This window comes from Topomyia yanbarensis, chromosome 2 (genome assembly GCF_030247195.1).
Source record: "Topomyia yanbarensis strain Yona2022 chromosome 2, ASM3024719v1, whole genome shotgun sequence".
Lineage (NCBI taxonomy): Eukaryota > Metazoa > Arthropoda > Insecta > Diptera > Culicidae > Topomyia > Topomyia yanbarensis.
The window spans coordinates 198383507-198403407 of record NC_080671.1 but is presented as its reverse complement, the minus strand read 5'-3'; positions in this window follow the sequence as shown (position 1 = coordinate 198403407).

Sequence of the window (19901 nt, the reverse complement as noted above, 5' to 3'; positions counted from 1 at the left end):
AACGGCAACACTCCCTTTATGATGATTTCAACACTAGAATTTTGGCAACCACTTCCACAGGGAGCACTTTAAATGACTCCTAATATATTTTGAAAAGAAACCGTATGTCGATCGTTGGATTTGTTTATCAAATGATGTGCATTTTGAAACAAAGAGATGAAGTAATTCTAAAGCTTGTTTTTACTAATACATATACTCTAGAATGCACCTTAAAATCATGATTGAACTAAATTCTGACGAAAATTCAAATTTCTTTTTTGATAGATGTACAATACTTATCTCTTCTAACTCAGGCATGAGTAATGTTTATTTATATTGCACGATTGGTCTGCTCAATAAGGTATTTTCGGCTTCACACTATTCGCCTCTTTCCCTATTCTTTTTGTTCAAGATGAGTTGTCACCAGGGTGGCCAGACCTACCGATTTATCGGTAGTCCTACCGATTTTGGTCTTCCCTACCGATTCACAGACGACCAAGACAAGACTACCGATATTTTGTTATTCCTACCGAAAACTACTGATTTTTATTGATTTTGGACACATCCTACTCAACATTCATTTTTTGGGTTGGATTTGGTCTGAGATCTGTGTAGTCAGTATTTTACAATTGTATGCTGTACTACGTTTTTGGGACAACAACCTGGCCTACCGATAACTGTGGAATACTACAACAATAATCCCTTCACTCAACTCTGATGTAACTGCACTTTGCAACTTGGCAACCCTGGCACCGAGCGCATTTGGAGGGAACCGCCATTCTTGTAAAACCGTTTACCGCATACAGTTCAGTTTAATTGCACTTCAAATAAATCTTCCGTTGTAGTGTTTCTCGCGTGTGCATATTTCTTTCCGCTGTGAATCCGAATTCCTCGAGGTTTGTGCCAGCTCTGCCATCAATAACTACCCAAGTAACCACTAAGCCATGAAAATGGCATCAATTCGGTTCTATAGTCGCTTATAGATCAATGGTAGCAGAGCTTATAGGTTCAATATCGTACTTTAGTGCTGCTTAAAGGCCACTTTTGGCGAAATATTCGGCTGATATACTGCCTACTCCTACTTTTCCACCGCGCCTATGGAGATATGTCAAAACAATTTGTGGTGGGTAGAACCCACTGGTTGGAAAAAAACGAAACAAAAACAGGGAATATAGTTTTTTTCTCGTTTTTTCTTTCAAGGTTTTTCTGTCGCATGCGCCGTTTGATTTTTTTTGCAGTATAGCGTACGTTCCAGGCTCGAACTTCTGCCTTTAGAAGATTTGGAAGTTACTTTGCTCCAGCGCGCTTGACGTTTGATCCATTTGGGAGTTGGCTAATCTTACTGATATTTGGCGTTCTTAAATTGAGAGATTTCTGTTGTGATTATACTTATAATTGGGTGCAAGGTTTTGAACATATTTTTTAAACTATCATCAGATGTATACTAAATTGAAACAAATCATCGCAATGTACCATATCATTTTATGGCTCGAAGGTTTTGTGCCCTTTAATTTGTTTACGACGACATGCCCAAACGTCGGAAGCTGATAAGGTTTTCTATGCCTACAATGTGTCTCATATCATATTTGTTTTGATTTGGAATTTATTATTTAGAGTAATGGAAATGTCAACTATAACAGGCATTAAAATGGCATCGGTGACATCCGTATCTGGCTTATAGCTATAAGGTTTATAAGCTTTACAATAGAGCCTCATATACCCATATACGACCTGTTTTAATGCTTAAAATTCGTAGTGCTTATAAGCATTAGCAAAGCTTGTATAAAGCTTATAGACATTTGCAAAGCTTGTATAGAACCTATGAGCATCGAAAAGCTGTTATAAGGAGAATATAATGCTTGCTTTAGTGCTTAGTGGTTACTTGGGTACCGATAAACTTTTTGTGACCCTACCGATATTAAGGAATTCTATCTGGCCACCCTGGTTGTCACGGTTGAACAATACAATTAGGTTTTACACCAACGGACATAACCCCGCAAAATGAGCCGGATGAACTTCGTTTGACAATTGTCGGTGGTTTGTTTACATGATAATTATGTGAGTTCGAGTGTAACAGATGAGTACCCGTTGCACTCGTACTCACGCAAATGACGAAGTAAACAAACCACCGAGAATTGTCAAACCTGAACTTCATTCATCATGAGTTCATTCGTGTCGTCATCTTATAGAACTCAATTGAGTTCTACAAGATGACGACACGAATGAACTCATGATGAATGAAGTTCATGTTTGACAATTCTCGGTGGTTTGTTTACTTTGTCAGTTGCGTGAGTCGAGTGCAGCGGGTGCTCATCTGTTGCATTTGCACTCACGTAACTCCCATGTAAACAAACCACCGAGAGTTGTCAAACGAAGTTCATCCCAGCCTCCTGTCAAGGACGACGTCTCTGTATAGCCAGCATCACTGCCATGAAAGGCAAAACATTGATTTTGCACCGAATGATTAGAAGCTGTATTTATGGCGATTTCGCTTGAACCTGAAACTGAGTCAGGTTCTAACCCCAACCGCTGTCAGTTCATACGTTTTGACAGCAGTTGGGGTTAGGAACTGACTCAGTTTCGTCTCAAACAAAAACCACATTAGTTACAAAATGTCGATTTTCTGAATGATATGATTTTAAATCATCCCACAAGATGCAAAACGTCGTGTGGAATGCTTGAATATCGAGCATAGTGCCGAACATAATTCTTTGTTTGGGGCTTTATAGCTATAACGCCCCATATATGTCGGTCGCTGTCAAACTCCATATGATGGTATAGGGTTGCCAGGAGGATGGTTCATCCAGCTCATTTTGTAGGGTTATGTCGGTTGGTGTAAAACCTAATATGACGTTAGCTTATGCTGCTTGTTGCTTTCAATTGCATAGAAAATCAAATTACATTTAGCTGCTTTTTTGTTAATATTGAGGTAAGCTTTCACGATTATGTTACAGCGAAATTTGTTTATTAAGCATCGTTCGATAACATTCTCGTTGAAATGAAAAATGTTGTATGTTCAGTCGTGTGTTGATTAAACTTTATTCTTCTAGTGAGTGAATTCCATTTGGAGGATGATCATTGACGTTCTCATGTCGCCATTCAGATACTTTTTTCGTCTGAGTGACATGCCGCTTCACGATCCTTCCATCGTTACTGAGCACTAAGTTTCCGTTTTCTTCCTCCATAACCGTGTATCTCTGCGGTGCGAATCTAGAATCACCTATCGTGCGGTTTGATCGCTCAATGATTACGGTGTCACCTGGTTTAACGTTACATTTCCGAGCCCCTCTTCGAACATCCTCTCGTTGCTTGCCGTGAATTTTTGCTTCCTTGTCTTACATGTTAAGGACATTATCATCGAAATCAGCTTTCATGTGTGTCAATAATGGTAATCGACGTTTGATTTTTCTTCCCAAGAAAACTTCCTCAGGTGGAACACCGGTCACTCTGTGAGCAGCAGCATTGTGAGCATTAACCGCAGCTCGTAACTCGTCCATGAAACTCGTGTTACAGCTGGCAGCTGCCGACATCGCTCGATTTATGAGTTTCATGTAATTTTCCACCATCCCGTTTTGTTGTGGAAATAAAGGTGTCGAGAAAGTGATTTGGATACTCCTTTGCGCGCAATAAGTTGCGTATTCTTCACCGTTGAAAGGAGGTCCGTTATCGGATCGGATGAATTTGGGGAAACCTTCCCTTTCGAAGACTTCTTCTAAGACCTTCTTCGTATGTTCGAAACTCGTCGATTTGACGGGATGTGCCATGACATACCTAGATCGGTAATCTACGACCACCAGCACAGAAACTCCGCCGTATTTCATGTATGGCCCGTTAAAGTCCAGGGCGATTGTTTCCCATACTGCTTGTGGAGCGAATATTCTTTTCATCGGCGTGGGCTTCTCTGGCCTGCCATTTGTGGCACAAATTTGGCAAGACTTCACCCAGTTTTCGGCTGCTGCAGCCATACCAGGCCACCACACACGCTCTCTAAGTATGCTCTTCTGTTTGGCTACCATCGGGTGACCGTCATGTGCCAATTCCAGAGTTTTTTCTCGAAGTATGGACGGGATTATAGCGCAACCATTTTTCACAAGAATCCCGTTGTTCAAGGAGAGGTCGCCGGCAATGGTTTGATACTTTTTCAAACCCGTTGGCCAATCATTGCTGTCCAAAGAGTCGATCACATGTTGTAACTCTTGATCCTGTGCTGTAGCTTCTCTAATTTGTTCTTCGGTTAAGAACCCTACGGTATTCACCTCTAAGCTGGCTATTTCCCACGGACTGAGATGGTCGTCAAACGGGGCATCGTTGCCAATGTACAATCTGGAGGAAGGGTCCGCGATGTTGTCCCGACCACGTACGAATTCGACAACGTAGTCATATGGGCTTAATCGAAGGGCCCAGCCGTCTGCTCTAGTAAGAACACGCTTTGAGTTTTCACGAGTTCGATTTAGGATAAACGTTATGCCTTCTGCATCTGTTCTCAACGTAAAATGCCTACCAAGAAGAAAGAATGCGAAATGCTCAACCGCCCAAACTGCGCTTAGCGCCTCGCGCTGATTCTGTGCATATTTTCGCTCTGTAGGTGTCAATGCTTTTGATGCGAAGCTTATGATCCGCGGTGGGTGGGATTTATTTTCCTGTACGAGAACAGCGCCAAGCGCGTTTGGCGAGGCGTCAGTGTATAATATGGTTTCGTCGTGCTCGGAAAAATATCCCAAGGCAGTTGTACAGTTGGTAATTGCTTCTTTTACCGCCTTAAACGCATTGTTTTGATTTTCTCCCCAAAACCAGGATTTTGCTGTGGATACGGCCCAAAGAGGACTTGTGAGGTCGGCAAAGTTTTTGATGTAGGAACTAAGGAACGAAGCCAATCCCAAGAAGCTGCGTAGCTCGGATACTGTATTGGGCTGCCGGAATTTACGAATGTCTTTGATTTTTGCTTCGTCTACATGAAAACCTTTGTCATTTAGCTCGTGACCGAGGAATTTTATGTGCGTTTTCTCGTATTCGCATTTTGCCGTGTTCAAAGTCAGATTATTCTCTCGAAGTATTTTCAACACGTTCCCGGTTGTCGAGCGAAGCGCTTCCAAAGAATCGGCGAAAATAAGAATATCGTCTATGTAGACGAGATGGTCGTCAAACGGGGCATCGTTGCCAATGTACAATCTGGAGGAAGGGTCCGCGATGTTGTCCCGACCACGTACGAATTCGACAACGTAGTCATATGGGCTTAATCGAAGGGCCCAGCCGTCTGCTCTAGTAAGGACACGCTTTGAGTTTTCACGAGTTCGATTTAGGATAAACGTTATGCCTTCTGCATCTGTTCTCAACGTAAAATGCCTACCAAGAAGAAAGAATGCGAAATGCTCAACCGCCCAAACTGCGCTTAGCGCCTCGCGCTGATTCTGTGCATATTTTTGCTCCGTAGGTGTCAATGCTTTTGATGCGAAGCTTATGATCCGCGGTGGGTGGGATTTATTTTCCTGTACGAGAACAGCGCCAAGCGCGTTTGGCGAGGCGTCAGTGTATAATATGGTTTCGTCGTGCTCGGAAAAATATCCCAAGGCAGTTGTACAGTTGGTAATTGCTTCTTTTACCGCCTTAAACGCTTTGTCTTGATTTTCTCCCCAAAACCAGGATTTTGCTGTGGATACGGCCCAAAGAGGACTTGTGAGGTCGGCAAAGTTTTTGATGTAGGAACTAAGGAACGAAGCCAATCCCAAGAAGCTGCGTAGCTCGGATACTGTATTGGGCTGCCGGAATTTACGGAATCAAAGACATTCGATTTTTGCTTCGTCTACATGAAAACCTTTGTCATTTAGCTCGTGACCGAGGCATTTTATGTGCGTTTTCTCGTATTCGCATTTTGCCGTGTTCAAAGTCAGATTATTCTCTCGAAGTATTTTCAACACGTTCCCGGTTGTCGAGCGAAGCGCTTCCAAAGAATCGGCGAAAATAAGAATATCGTCTATCTACACCTTCTAATAATCGGCACATTTCCCGCTGGAAAATTTCGGGCGCGCAGTTCACTCCGAACATCAGTCGGGTGAACCGATACATCCCGCTTTCAGTGAGGAACGTAGTCAAATCCCTCGATTCTTTCGCAAGTTCGAGATGGTAGAAGGCGTTACTGAGGTCCAGTTTCGTAAAAAATCGAGATCCGTGCAACTTAATCTTCATCTCATCCAATAGGGGAAGGCGAAAATATTCTCGTTTTATCGCTTTATTAGGTGAGCGCATGTTCACCATCAGACGGAAATCATTCTTGCCTTTCGCCACAGCCGACATTCCGCTTATCCACTCTGGTGCTCCATGGACTCGCTCTATAATGCCACGAGCCTCCATTTCTTCTAAGCGTTGCCTTGCTCCTCCACGGTAAGCGGCCGGAACATTAAAGTAAGCGTTCTTTTCGGGAACGACTGTCTTGTCCACGCTAAATTTAACTCTAACTCCCGGCATTTTTGGGAATACCTCCATTGTGGTGGAATTTTCGCAATTATTTACTGCTATACCCACTTCCAATAGCCTCAACTCACTCGCTGTTGACCTACCGAGCAAGGATCGGCGACCTTCATCGACTACCAGGAATTCAGCCAATGTCGTTGGTTTCGTCATCCCCATTACTTCCACTTGAGCTCTGAACGCGTGGCAGATAGGCATAGGTTTCTTGACCCCGTATGCGTGAAGCTCTTGGTTCTGACTTATTGGCCTCAGGTCGACCAATTTCTTCCGTAGCTGTTCCTTTAGATTCACCCAATCAGAACCACCGATGATATTCGCATCGGATCCAGAGTCAATCATGAAGGATATGGGGCTTGATGATCCTAGACGACAGTCTACTAGGACATCCTTGATTGAAATTGCGTTTATACCCTGCAATGAATGTATGACAATTTCGGATAAGTTGATTTATTTTCTATCTGTGTTGCATATTATGATTTCGTTTTATTTATCTAGCATTTTCAATAATTCATCGTACCTGTTGAGGATTCTCGTCCTCCGTCCAGTGCGATGAATCTTTTCGCTTTCGTTTTTCTTTCAGGTTCTGCTGAACGAGGTTGACACGCCTTTTACGGCAAGCGGCTGCAAAATGGCCAACTTTACCACAGCTGTTACATTTTTTGTTGGCGGCAGGGCATGGTTTTCCCGTGTGGGACAAACGATTGCACTTGGAACATCTTGAACGCCTACCCAGGCCGTGTCTGCCTGACCCATAATGCGGTTCCGTTGGTTTAGTAAGGTTCTTAAACCTTTCTCTGTTGCTCCGCTGGCTGACTGCGTTTGCTACCTGAGTATGGTTATCGTTTTACCTGGTTTCTGCTTCATAAGCTTCGTCTCTGGTGGCTGATTGTACGATGTAATACGAGCGGTTTTTGCTAACTCTTTGTTCAGCATGCCCTTAAGTAGTTGCGTGCGGACGAATCGCTCCTGGTCATCCGGGCTATATCCACATAACCTCACTTTCTCCGTGAGCCTAGAGTGAAATGCAACAACCGATTCGCTTCTTCCTTGTTGCATTCCGGTGAATGCTTCGTGTTCCGATGATATGTCTGTCATAGACTTCAAGTGTGCATCCACATTACTCACAAACTTAGAGTAGCAACTTAAGTCGTCAAGATTCGGCCGCAGTTTAGCAGCCCGGACGATTCCTTGTAATTCTGTACCCATTGATAAGAAAAGTAACTTGGCACAGCAAACAGGATCGTATACATTGGATAGCGACACTGCTATCTCGAAGTTTTCAAGGAAGCGCTGCCATGCTTCCCAAAGCTTATTGGCAGGTACGTCTTTTGGGAATGGGAGAATGTGTTCCCACCGGATAGTAGTGCTAGTTCGATTCGATGAGCAGTTTTCGTCAGGATTCGCCCAGCCCTTTTCGCCCAACGGGGCACGCTCAGAAACATTGCCGTCTTCGTTGATAGGCTGCCTGTCTCTTTGAGAAGGTTCCAGCGACTTGGTAAGCTGGACGATTACTTTTTCAAGGTGAGCGATCCTTTCGTACAGACTGGTATTAGTCGAAAGTGGAGGTGGTTGTGCTTCAACTTCACTTTCTGTCGGATTTACTTCGTCGACCGTTGTGACGACTTTCAACCTTTCGATGTGTTCCAACCCATCCGACTCAGTTTCCTCAACAGCTCCTAGCTCAGAAGAAAGCAGTTCGTCGGAATAAATCGAATCATCGAGATTCACTCCCGTTTGCATGTCGTTAGCCGGTGCTCGCACGTATTTTCCGTGTACGGACATTTCGGTTAGAGAAATCTATGAATGCAATAAAAACAACTACAATTAGTCTACCATAAAAACGAATTATCAGTAGACGTCCCATCATACTGTTCGTAACAAATGATGGTAACAATATAGGTTTGCAACGGAGTCTACCGTTTTATGCAAATGTTTAACATTTGTGTGTTAGGCATCGCATCTCGACACTTGTCGCTTTTAAACTAGTGAATGTCCCATTTCACTTTTCTGTCACACATACTGTTCATCGTTTGGTAATTTTATAGTCGCGTCTACTTTACTCTTTTTCAATTCTGGACGGTTATCCCAACTCGTCAATTGCAGGCGGATTTTTCAACGCCAGTCTTAGCACGCAAGTAAAGTTGTTTTTACTTTACGATTTATTTCAATGTTGGGCGCTTTCCCAGCTCGTAAAAACAACTTTCCTGAGAAAGCTTTTCGTGTGAACGGTTGTCCCAACTCGTTCCCGGAAGTAACCAGATTTAGTTTGTAGTGGATGTCACTTTCCACTCCAGTTAACGACACTTCGTTTTGGCAGAAGTGACGCTGAAAATGATTCTCAAAATGGCGGTCGTCACGATCCGCAAGATTTTCAAACTAATAAGCTTCTGTTTTTTTCGGTTCTAAATTTTATTTACCATTGTGCTAATGGCAAACCTGGCAGGATCGCCATTGTGGGGTTCTGCCAAATGCTTCGGCTTAACCGACCGTTCGCTAGCCGGAAAGGCACTTGGCCTGTACGGAGTAACTTACCTATGCGTCTAGCCTTGGTGATGGTCTGCGAACGAAAGAGGCAGAGCCCGATGCGATCACTCTGTCGTGTCCATCTACTGTGGTACTTCTTGTGCCGAAGTGCATTTGACCTAATGTCGGCTAGCATCTCACGTGTAGGGTAATCAGTATTCCACAGTTATGCTGTGTACTATGTTATATTATATTGTAGTGTGAATCCATTGTAATCAGGTGTGGATATATGAAAAGATAATGGGTTTTTACGCCCATTTGAGGATTGCTTCTGAAGTATATCCTGAAATGGGCTTTTCCCATTCAACTACATTTCATGTAGACCAACATAGGTCAGATGAAAAATAAGAATAAATAAATAAGGTTATTCCACGACAGTTATTGTTGTTTCGCCATTTTCCTTTTTATGAAATGGATTTCCAGTAAAACGAAAAACTGCCACTTGCAAGAGAACTCTAGAAGAAGCAGGGTCGTCAAAACTTCGATGTGTCTTGTTAGAGGTAGTTACTAAAGGAAATTTTTCGGATCCCGGAATCATTGTTTCATCCACATTGATAGCGGCCAGTGTTTGGTTCACTACTGGAATCGGTTCGATTTGTTCGATTGAAAATGTTGCAAACAGACTACAGCTCATTCATATGGTACGACATACGAACGCCTCTTTCTCTTTTCAATTTCCATGTAAAAAAGTAAGTTGGAAAAAGAAATAACGAGGTACTGTCGAGATTAAAAAAGGCATCGGATGGTACAATTGAGAGATTCGAGTGTATTAAGTTTTGTTTGTCGTACTCTGGAGCAGAGTGAATAAAGCGAAAACTCAATAATTAGAAATATAACGGGTGTTCAATAAAAAATGAGAATGATTTCAATACCTTTCTGTAATTAAAGAAAAGAGCTTAAATTATTTTCTCTCCAAGACAATTGCTCCCTGAACTGCCTATAAATGGGAGACATGTTTCATTTCGCTCGGTTTCTGTCAGTTCAATCGAAGATGGCGTCGAAACAGCAAGTACTCCAGCGTGTTGTGCGGTTTTACGAAACACGTGGCCATTGTGGAAAAAATTTACGGTAGACCACTTTCGAGACGAAAACGTGCCCGTGAGAACACTTTTACCAGATCCTGGCATCCCTGAGCGTGGAGCGGAAGGCCGGTAGCGGCCGCCGGCGAAGATAATGACGAAGAAGAAGAAGAAGGAAGCGTCGAAAAAGCTGTTCGACAACAAGGACGAAACGAGTTTGTGTGATGCCGGCCTTGATTCACCGAGTCCTAAAGATGGAGGACATCATTTGTCGGAAGAAGACTCAGTCCACCGACGACACGGATGAGCATATAGCGATCGTGGAATCGCAGTGCCGGTGGATGACCAACAGCTACCGCGCGCGAGACGTCGTTCGTGCTGCTCTCGAACACCGACATTCTAGGAAATGACAGCTACTATTCCAGCGACAAATCGGCCACACACCCCGAAGTAAAATATAAGTTTAAGCATAAATTTAAAAGAAATGTTATGCTGTACATCGCCATATCGGACAGAGGGATTTCAAAACCATGGTTCAAGCCGAGCGGTCTGGCCATCAATCAACAAGTGTACCAGGAAGAGTGTCTTGAGAAAATTCTTCTGCCGTTATTAAAGGAGCATCATGCGGTTGAGAAGTACGTCTTCTGGCCGGACAATACGTCTTCCCATTACGCCAAGAAGACGCTGAGCAGAAAAAGATACCGTACGTGCCGAAAGGAAGAAACCCGACTAACTTGCCCCAGTACCATCCCATTTGGGTTTTTTGGCTCCCTAGTTGGGTCGTACGGCTGACCAGGGCCCCTTTTCTAATATTCATTGACGTTTTTTTTATTGAAGAATAAACGCCCCGGTTCTGTCTAAAAATATAGGTTTAGCTTTTATATTCCATACGAGAAGAAGGGCCTAAGTCGAAATCTCGAAGAAAATGCTTGTTTCGCCGTTTTGTTTTATTAAATTATAAATCGAACTAAAAACCAAGGTAACTAATTTTCACCTCAATCTTGTAGTATTTTTGTCGCGTAATGTCATAATAGCGAAAACGCAGTTTGTTTACATTTACGATTTAAGCCCTAATGAAATGAAATGTCGTGTAACTGTAATCACAAAAATCATCTTTATCGATGTATGTAATAAAAAGATTTTTTTCTCATCTAATGACCCAATTGTTTATATTTAGCGATTTCTAAGCAGGGTAGACCGTAATGTGCCGTTTTTCATAGAGCTGGAACGTAAAAAATTCTCTGTGTAACGGTACTATCGCATTATTTTTTTGTTCTGCAGGGTCAGGTAGGAGGAAATAGATCGGTCCACCGACATTCTCACCACATAATCACTATTTGAAATACCGGGAAGTAGTTCCTACACCTGCCCTTCCAAATGGATTCCGTTTCTCCCAAATGTGACATGAATCTGAAGGTAAGCGGTATACGATCTTGTAGCGGAACATTGATTTTCTCATGGTCCATATATAGAAGGATAATTGTTGCATTATCACACACAAACATGTATTTTAAGTTGGTCGAAATAGGTGATTTCGGCTGGGCTAATTTGATGAGCGCTGAATGTTTTACAGGGTAGAACTCGGTAAAGACGGCTACTGAAAGTCTACCCGAACAGAAAGTAATATCGAAATTGTTCGTAGAAACGTTGAATTTACAGTAGTTTCATTTGTTTACAACAACTTTTGTTGTAACATCAATATACTTATGATGCAGTCCTTCATGCCTCCAAAATCTACAACGGAAAAACAATGTAAATCGATGTTTTTGATTTCAGAATGTATGGGAAAAGATCAATTTTTTCATTCTTACATCCCTTAACGACCCCCCTTTTTCCATGTAAAAGTCGGGTTTATAATGAAATTAGATGTAGAAACAACAAATGTGATTATATTTCCATTGAAAATTTTCCAGAATAACATTGTTTTTCGTTGTAATGTAACAATAAAAAATGCTGTAATACTGTTGTGCATTTCTATTCGGGTAACCTCCATTTACATCTTCATTAAATGTTCCACATTATGAATTGCATATGAAATAGGTCCCTAATTGCCAGCAATTTGCTGGCAAATTGAAGGGCAATTAGCGCATTCTAGTTGGCAAATAGCCCCCCGTTAGTCAGCAACTTGCCCTTTTTGACTGGGAAACTTCCCCAAGTTGGAACATAAATTGGTCCTTCGAACCGGATCAACGACTGCTGTCCATGTGCAGACTCGTTCGTTCCTGTATCGTGCGAGAAGACGCCCACTGCGCTGAGGTGTCAGAACGTGTTCGTTTCTGTGCATACCGTGTGTGCGAAAAGAAGCTTTGGGCTTTGCAGTCTTGTTCGAACGTGTTCTTTCCTGGGTATTGACGACTGCTGTTCCTGTTCTGGCTTGTCAGAACGTGTTTGTTTTTGTACACCGAGCGTGCGGAGAGAAGCTTTGCATTTTGCTGACGTGCTCGAACGTGTTCTTTCCTGGGCACAACATCGCTTGCCGTTAAAGGCTTTCTACGAAAAAAGTGACGTATTCGCAAAACAATGCCGGTCGATCATTCATTTTTGATTAATGTCGGCGGGAATAAAAATGATAATCTCGATGAGGATCCAATCCAAAGACGACGAACAAGAAGCAACTGCAGAACCGAAGGAACTGGTGCCTCTCGTCAGCGATAGCAAGTTAAACAGCGAATCATGAGCATCCAGCGGAACATTTTGCATCAAGGACAACCGTCTCTAGCGCTGCTGATGCAACACAAATTGTCTGCAGCATATCAGCAGTACAATGGATTTCACAGCAAGGTGATGGCAGAAATTTACCAGGATTTCGAAGACCTTTTTGACCTGGGCTCAACGAATGTAGAAGAACTGTTGCCGGTTGCAAAAACCGAGCAGCCTCTAAAAGCGCCAATTCTCATGTTTGACGGCAGTTCCCCCAGCTGGCCGAAATTCAAGGCCAACTTTTTGGATCTGATGGCCAACACGAGTGATAAGCCATGAAAATGTATCATCTCGACAAGGCCCTCGTCGGTCAAGCAGCCGGAATACTAGACGCCAAGGCGCTTAGCAGTAGTTATCAACAAACCCGGGCCATTCTCACCGAGCGATTCGAGAATGTGCGTATAATTGTGGAATCACACCTCCGAGGTTTGCTCAAGAAGATGTCGTCCGAATCTCACAAAGAGCTGCGATCACTGGCGAACGAGGTTACCCGCCATGTAGAGAGCCTACGCTACCTTAAGCAAGAAATGTCCGGCGTGTCGGAGCACATGACCGTGTTCTTGGTTGTGAACGCCCTCGACAAGTCGACACGAAAGGCTTGGGTGTCCGCACAACGCAAGGGAGCTCTTCCAATCAAGTTCCAGACATCCAGAGCCGAAATTGTGGAGAACTGTAAAGCCACGTACCAGATACAAGTTCCAGCAGCGATTAATCCAAAACCAACAGCCTTATGGCCGAAACCATCCCAGCAAAGTCATGCAGCATCAGCAAATCCAATGAAGACCGAACAGGGCCCCTTACACGCGCAATAAAAGTGTCATTACTAAGTAATGACATTACTGGAATTGCATGGGAATTCCATCATTAATCGCCTTACACGTTCATTAAAAGTGACATTAACGCCTCGTGTACGGGCCCCTAACCAGCTTGTGACTTTTGCGGCGGTTCATCTCTTTGTCCACATCCCAGATAAGAGAGAGAAGGTGCGAATCGCTGGGCTTTGCTACAACTGCCTACGGAAAGTACACCTCACCAGAAGTTGTTCTTCCACCAAGTCTTGTCGCAAGTGTGAGACACTTTAATGTATGAAGATATGGCGCCAGTTCCAGAGCGTGACGTCCAACCCAAGGCAAGTGTATACATCCTGCGATAGTTATTTCGCCACCAGCGCGAAAACCGCACTGCTGCTCACCGCAGTGGTTGACAAACCATTGAGAAACACGGCCAACCTCATCCCTGTTGCGTCCTCCTCGATAGCGGCTCCCAAGTAAACTTTATTACGGAGGTCATGGCCAATCGTTTGGGTGTCAAAAAGCAGCGAGCCAACGTTCCCTTTAGCGGAATCAACGAGCTGCGAAGGCACGCTTGTGACAAGGTGATGGTCAAATTCCGATCCAGAGTGAGTGAGTTCTTCTGCAATCTCGAGTGTGGTCACAGCCAAAGTGACTGGAAAAATCCCCACCACCAAGATTGATGTCAGTGGATTGCGCCTTCCGGAAGGAATAGTCCTAGCTGATCCAGCCTTCCACACTCCCGACAACTAACTTTGCTAGCGAATGACGGATCTCAATAGTAGCATGTCTGTAATAACATACGTACCTGGAACTATTGAGAACCAGAGTTACAGGTCCAAAGCCCTGGTAAAGGAGGATGGTTGTGATGATCTGGGCCGCGATCACCACGTAAAGCAAAATAGGTCATAACCACAATTCCAAGGCGTGAAGCGACCCGTGCCGAGGGATGAGTGATCGAGGGGGTGAAAAAGATGCTCGATCGCTAACGGAGCCTGTGGGGTACCTGGGCGTCCCTTACCACGTTACTGCGGAGCTCTGGCGTGGCGGACCTTTCTTTCTCGCGCAACTCGTGGGAATCAATATGAGTGAAGTATACAAAACCCAAAAAACGGAGGTGCCGAACCCCTTTGCTAGAGGTGGTTTGACGAGGTCTCCCCCCAGTGGGGAGAGTAGTGGAGCGACGAGTGCTGTATTTGACAGCACAGTGACCCCCCAGCAGTGGTAGAAAATAGCCCTACGCGCTGGACGGGCCACTATCCGCGATGCGCAAAGTGGTGGAGCAGCTCGATGCAATAATCGAGTTCACTAGCGCGAAACAAAATATCAGCAAGGAGCTGAAACAGAGCCTGCTGATGCTCCGGAAGGCTGTTCGTGTCGCAAGACAGGAACAGCAGGCTTACGCAAAGAGGGTGGAATGTCGGGAGAAGTCCGACAGAGGAACCCAGACAGTGGTCTCCAAGAGGGAGGGAAGAGTGAAAGCCGACATAGGTACCCACACAGGGGCCCTCCCCTTCCCCTTCTATGGAGCAGCCATGTCGCTCGAAGCGGCGGCTGAGTTCCCCTCGAAGGGCAAGGGCAAGCGTAAGACGGCGTCGAACGCGAAGCGCCCTAGGAGGTCACCAGGCGAGGGTGAAAAAACCAACACCACACGGCGTGTAACCGTCACGGCCAAACGCCGTTTGGTCGAGGTAAACCGGGGCGAGAATGACCCCGCTGGGCAGAGAGAAGGTACCAGCAACTCGGTGCAACCGGGGCTGGGGGCGTAAACCCCTGGATGCTGGTTACCAAGAAGAAGCCGGCACCGACACCGGATGTACCGCGGCCCGCGAAGAAGGCCAAGGACAGAGGCGAGGCCTTGTGGTTAAAAACCGACAAGGACAAATATGCCGACGTCCTAAAGTCGATGAGGGCGGCCGAAAGCCTCTCGGCCCTCGGGCAAGACATGCGCAGCGTGAGACGCACCAACACAGGCGAAATGCTTCTGGTGCTGAAGCGAGGCGCACAATCTAGTGCAGTGTGTAAGGCCTTGGCCCAAGAGGTCCTGGGTGAAGGCGCCCAGGTCAGGTCGTTAGGGGCGGAAATGACTCTCCGGTGCAAGCATCTGGACGAGTTCACGACCGCAGACGATGTCGTCGCAGCCGTCAAGGAGCAATGCGACGTAACAATCGAGCGGGCCTCTGTGCGTTTGAGAGGGGAACCCTCCGGCCCCCAAGTAGCCTACCTCAGGCTACTGAAGGCCAAAAAGGTTACCGTGAAAGGTAAACTGAAGATCGGCTGGTCGCTATGCCCAATAAGCAAATCCCCGCCGCCTTCAGTGGATAGGTGCTATCGGTGCCTCGAGTCCGGCCATAAATCTTACGAATGTAAGGGCACAGACAGGAGCAAACTATGTCGTCGCTGCGGCGAGGAGGGGCATAAGGAGCGGGGCTGCACTAAGACGCATAAATGCCTTATCTGCACCGCTAAGAAGCAAGCCCGTAATCATGTTATGGGTGGACCTTCGTGTCCCTTCGGTGAGGCAAATAAGAAGCCGTGAACGTTACACAGCTAAATCTTAACCATTTTGCAGCAGCCCAACAGCTGCTGTGGCAGTCGGTCTCGGAGTCGAGGACAGATGTCCCCCTCCTATCAGACCCGTACAACATCCCTGCCAGCAACGGCAACTCGGTGTCGGACGGGCCTGGGATGGTGGCAATCTGTACAACGGGACGGTTCCCGGTTCAAGAGGTAATACACTCCTCCGCCGAGGGTGTTGCGATTGCCAAGATCAATGGTGTGTTCTATTGTAGCTGCTACGCTCCACCAAGGTGGCCCATAGAACAGTTCAACCAGCTGATCGACAGGCTCTCATCAGACCTAGTGGGCCGGAAACCGGTAATTATAGCGGGAGACTTTAACGCTTGGGCAGTAGTGGGGCAGCCGCTGTACAAATAGCAGCGGCCGAGCGCTAATGGAGGCGCTTGCGAAACTCGATACTGCGCTAGCTAACAATGGCTCCGCTAGCACATTCCGTAGAAACGGGGTGGAGGCATGGATTGACGTAACATTTGCCAGCCCGAGTCTGGCTCCAGGCATGGAACGGAGGGTAGACGAAGGCTACACCCATAGCGATCATTTAGCAATCCGCTTTAGGATCAACTATGGTGTGCAGCATCCGAGGGCGGGGGATCCCTGTCAGGTACGCGGGTGGAAGTCCAATCACAGCGAAGCTTTCACCGCGGCCCTGAGATTGGAGGCCAACACCGACAGTCTAAGCGGGGATGCGCTGGTAGCTGTTCTATCACGCGCGTGCGACGCCACTATGCCGAGAAAAACCCTGCCAAGAAACGGCAGATGCCCGGTATAGTGGTGGAGTGCCGAGATTGCAGCTCTACGATCAGCCTGCCTCAGAGCTAGACGTAGGATGCAAAGAGCCCGCACCGAGGATGCAAGAGAGAACCGGCGTGAAGTGTTTCGAGCTGCGAAATTGGCCCTTAATAAGGCCATTAAAAGCAGTAAGAGAGCGTGTTTCGACAACCTGTGTGAGTGCCAACGCGAATCCGTGGGGTGACGCCTACAGGATCGTGATGACCAAGACCAAAGGGGGCTCTTCACCCCCAGAACGGTCTCCGGACCGGTTGGCGACGATTATCGAAGTACTCTTCTCGTCTCGAGCCACAAGCCTTTGCCACCTGCACTACGAGACAGTGCGGGCACGGCCGAAATGGTGGCTCCGATGACGAATGAAGAACTACTCGCAGTGGCTAAATCCCTAGCAATGAACTTCCAAACAGCGCTCTCAAGGCAGCGATCATAGCGAACCCGAACATGTTCAGGCTAGCTATGCAGAGATGCCTTGACGAGTGCCGTTTCCCCGATAGATGGAAAAGGCAGAAATTGGTGTTGTTGCCAAAGCCCGGGAAGCCGCCAGGCGACCCATCGGCGTTCAGACCAATCTGTCTGATCGACACGGATGGCAAATTGCTTGAGAGGATCATCCTCAACAGGCTAACCCCGTACGCAGAAGGTACGGACGGCCTGTCAAGCAACCAGTTTGGCTTTCGAAAGGGTAAGTCCACAGTGGACGCTATCAACTCAGTGATAAAGACTGCCGAGATAGCGATCCAACGAAAGAGGCGAGGCATTCGATACTGTGCGTTAGTGACACTTGACGTGAAGAACGCATTCAACAGCGCAAGCTGGGATGCCATCGCGCTCTCGTTACACCGGCTTAGCCTACCGGTGGGTCTGTACCGGATCCTGGAAAGCTACTTCCAGAACCGCGTACTGCTATACGAGACCGATGCCGATCAGAAAAGGGTTCCGATTACCGCCGGAGTCCCGCAGGGCTCGATCCTAGGCCCGGTGCTATGGAACCTCATGTATGACGGGGTTCTGAGACTGAAGTTCCCTCCTGGGGTCAAGAGTAACCTTGGAGTGAGAGTAAATTGAAAGCTCATTGGGATGTTGATTTTTTTTATAACAAAATACGTATTCACTTTGATGTTTCACAAAAGAAATATAAACATACAAAATTCTTCTAAGAAACAAGGATAGCAAAATGAGATCAAAATTTGACGTCATATTAAAAAATTTGATCCTATTATCAAAATATGATTTCTACCTTATGTAATTTAAATGTTCGACTTTGCTCGGGTATCCTTCCGCGCGCGATTCGTTTCCTATAATAAATTACTAGGAATAGAAGCCTGTCAGACAAGCTGCCACAGCTGCGAGAAACTCACCTAGGGTCGTGGCCGGTGTCTATAGAGTCGTAGGTCGCAGATGTTCCAGTACAGCAGTCCAATCTGGTCTTTATCGATGAGGTCGAAACCATGATGCGGCGGTTCTGGCAAGTCAAGCAATTGCCGGACATCCTCAAGTTCTCCAGAGAAGAAGTAGCCTGCGAATCCCACTTCCTGTCCACATATAAACGAGATCCGACAGGGAGGTTTGTGGTACAACAACCATTCAAAGAAACCATTGCCAAGCTGGACGATTGCCGATTGAAGCGATTTCTGATGCTGTTACGTAACACCGAGCTCCAGACCCAGTATATTGAGTTCATACAAGAAAACGAGACTCTCGGTCATTGTCATGCAATGTCATTGACCTGCCGGGCCATCTGATTCGATCACTTCATGGCAATTTACCTGTTACATCACGCCGTTTTGCGCCCCGAGATCCTCAGTAGAAACAACCTTTAGTGGCACGGTCCTAAATTCCTCGCCTACGTAGTCTATCAGATTCAACAGCCTGCAGCCGTTCCAGATAGATTTGCCAGAAATGAAAGAAGTCCTAGCCGCACCCACCGTGAAAATCTAACCACTTCCAATTTTTTCTCGATACAGTAGCTTTCGCAAACTGCAACAAGTCATCGGTTCCATCCTGTTCGTCAAGAACTGTCGTAAGAAATCTGTCGAACGCGAAACTCGTCGAAATTTGACTGTCCGTGAACTGCGCAAATCGAAGGAGGCTATAGTCAAAGTGATCCAGATCGTCCACCTGAGGGATGAAATTCTACAAGTTATACACAAACAACCCTGCAAAATGATTGGCAGCCTCCGACCTATCTTCCATGACGGACTGCTTCGAATAGGTGGTCGCTTAGACCGCTCACAACTCCCTTTCGAAAACCGACATCCTATCATACTGCCGGACAAGGACCCTATGGTGCGTATGGTGATCCGTGAAATGCACGTTGAGCTACTTCACATCGGTCAAAGTGGGTTGATGGACGCCATGCGGCAACGATACTGGCTGCTAAAGGCTTGATCCACTATCAGGGAAATCACGCGGCGTTGCTTGAGATGCTTTCAATGCAATCCAACCGACACGAACCAATTGATGAGCATCCTGCCCTCCGCGAGAGTTGTTCCGTCACCGCCCTTCGCAGTCACCGTACCACTCTCGTAAAGGCATATATAGCCATATATGTCCGTATGGCTACCAAGACCGTCCATTTGGAAGCACTATCAGCGCTGACGCTTTTCTGGCATCCTTGAGAAGCTTCATCAGTCGCAGAGGATGTATTCAAGTATTGCATTCCGACAACGCCACGAATTTTAAAGGAGGAAACGACGAGATGCGCGAGCTCTACAACCAGTTTCGTGAACGCATCGCGTAGTTTTGTCACACATGAGAAATCGAGTGGCACTTTATCCCGCTGGACGCCCCCGAGTTTGGCGGACTTTGGGAAGCGGCAGTCAAGTCCGCCAAAACACACCTGAAACGTATCGTAAGGAACGTCAAGCTCAATTTCGAGGAGTTTTCAGCTGTTCTCGTCGAAATTGAAGCTGTGCTAAATTCGCGGCCCCAGTTCGCCGTGTCTAACGATCCTGCTGACCCGTTGGTGATTACACCGACGCACTACTTGATTGAACGTTCTCTCACAGCCTTGGCCGAACCATCATTGGAAAACCTGAATGTTAATCGTTTGGAC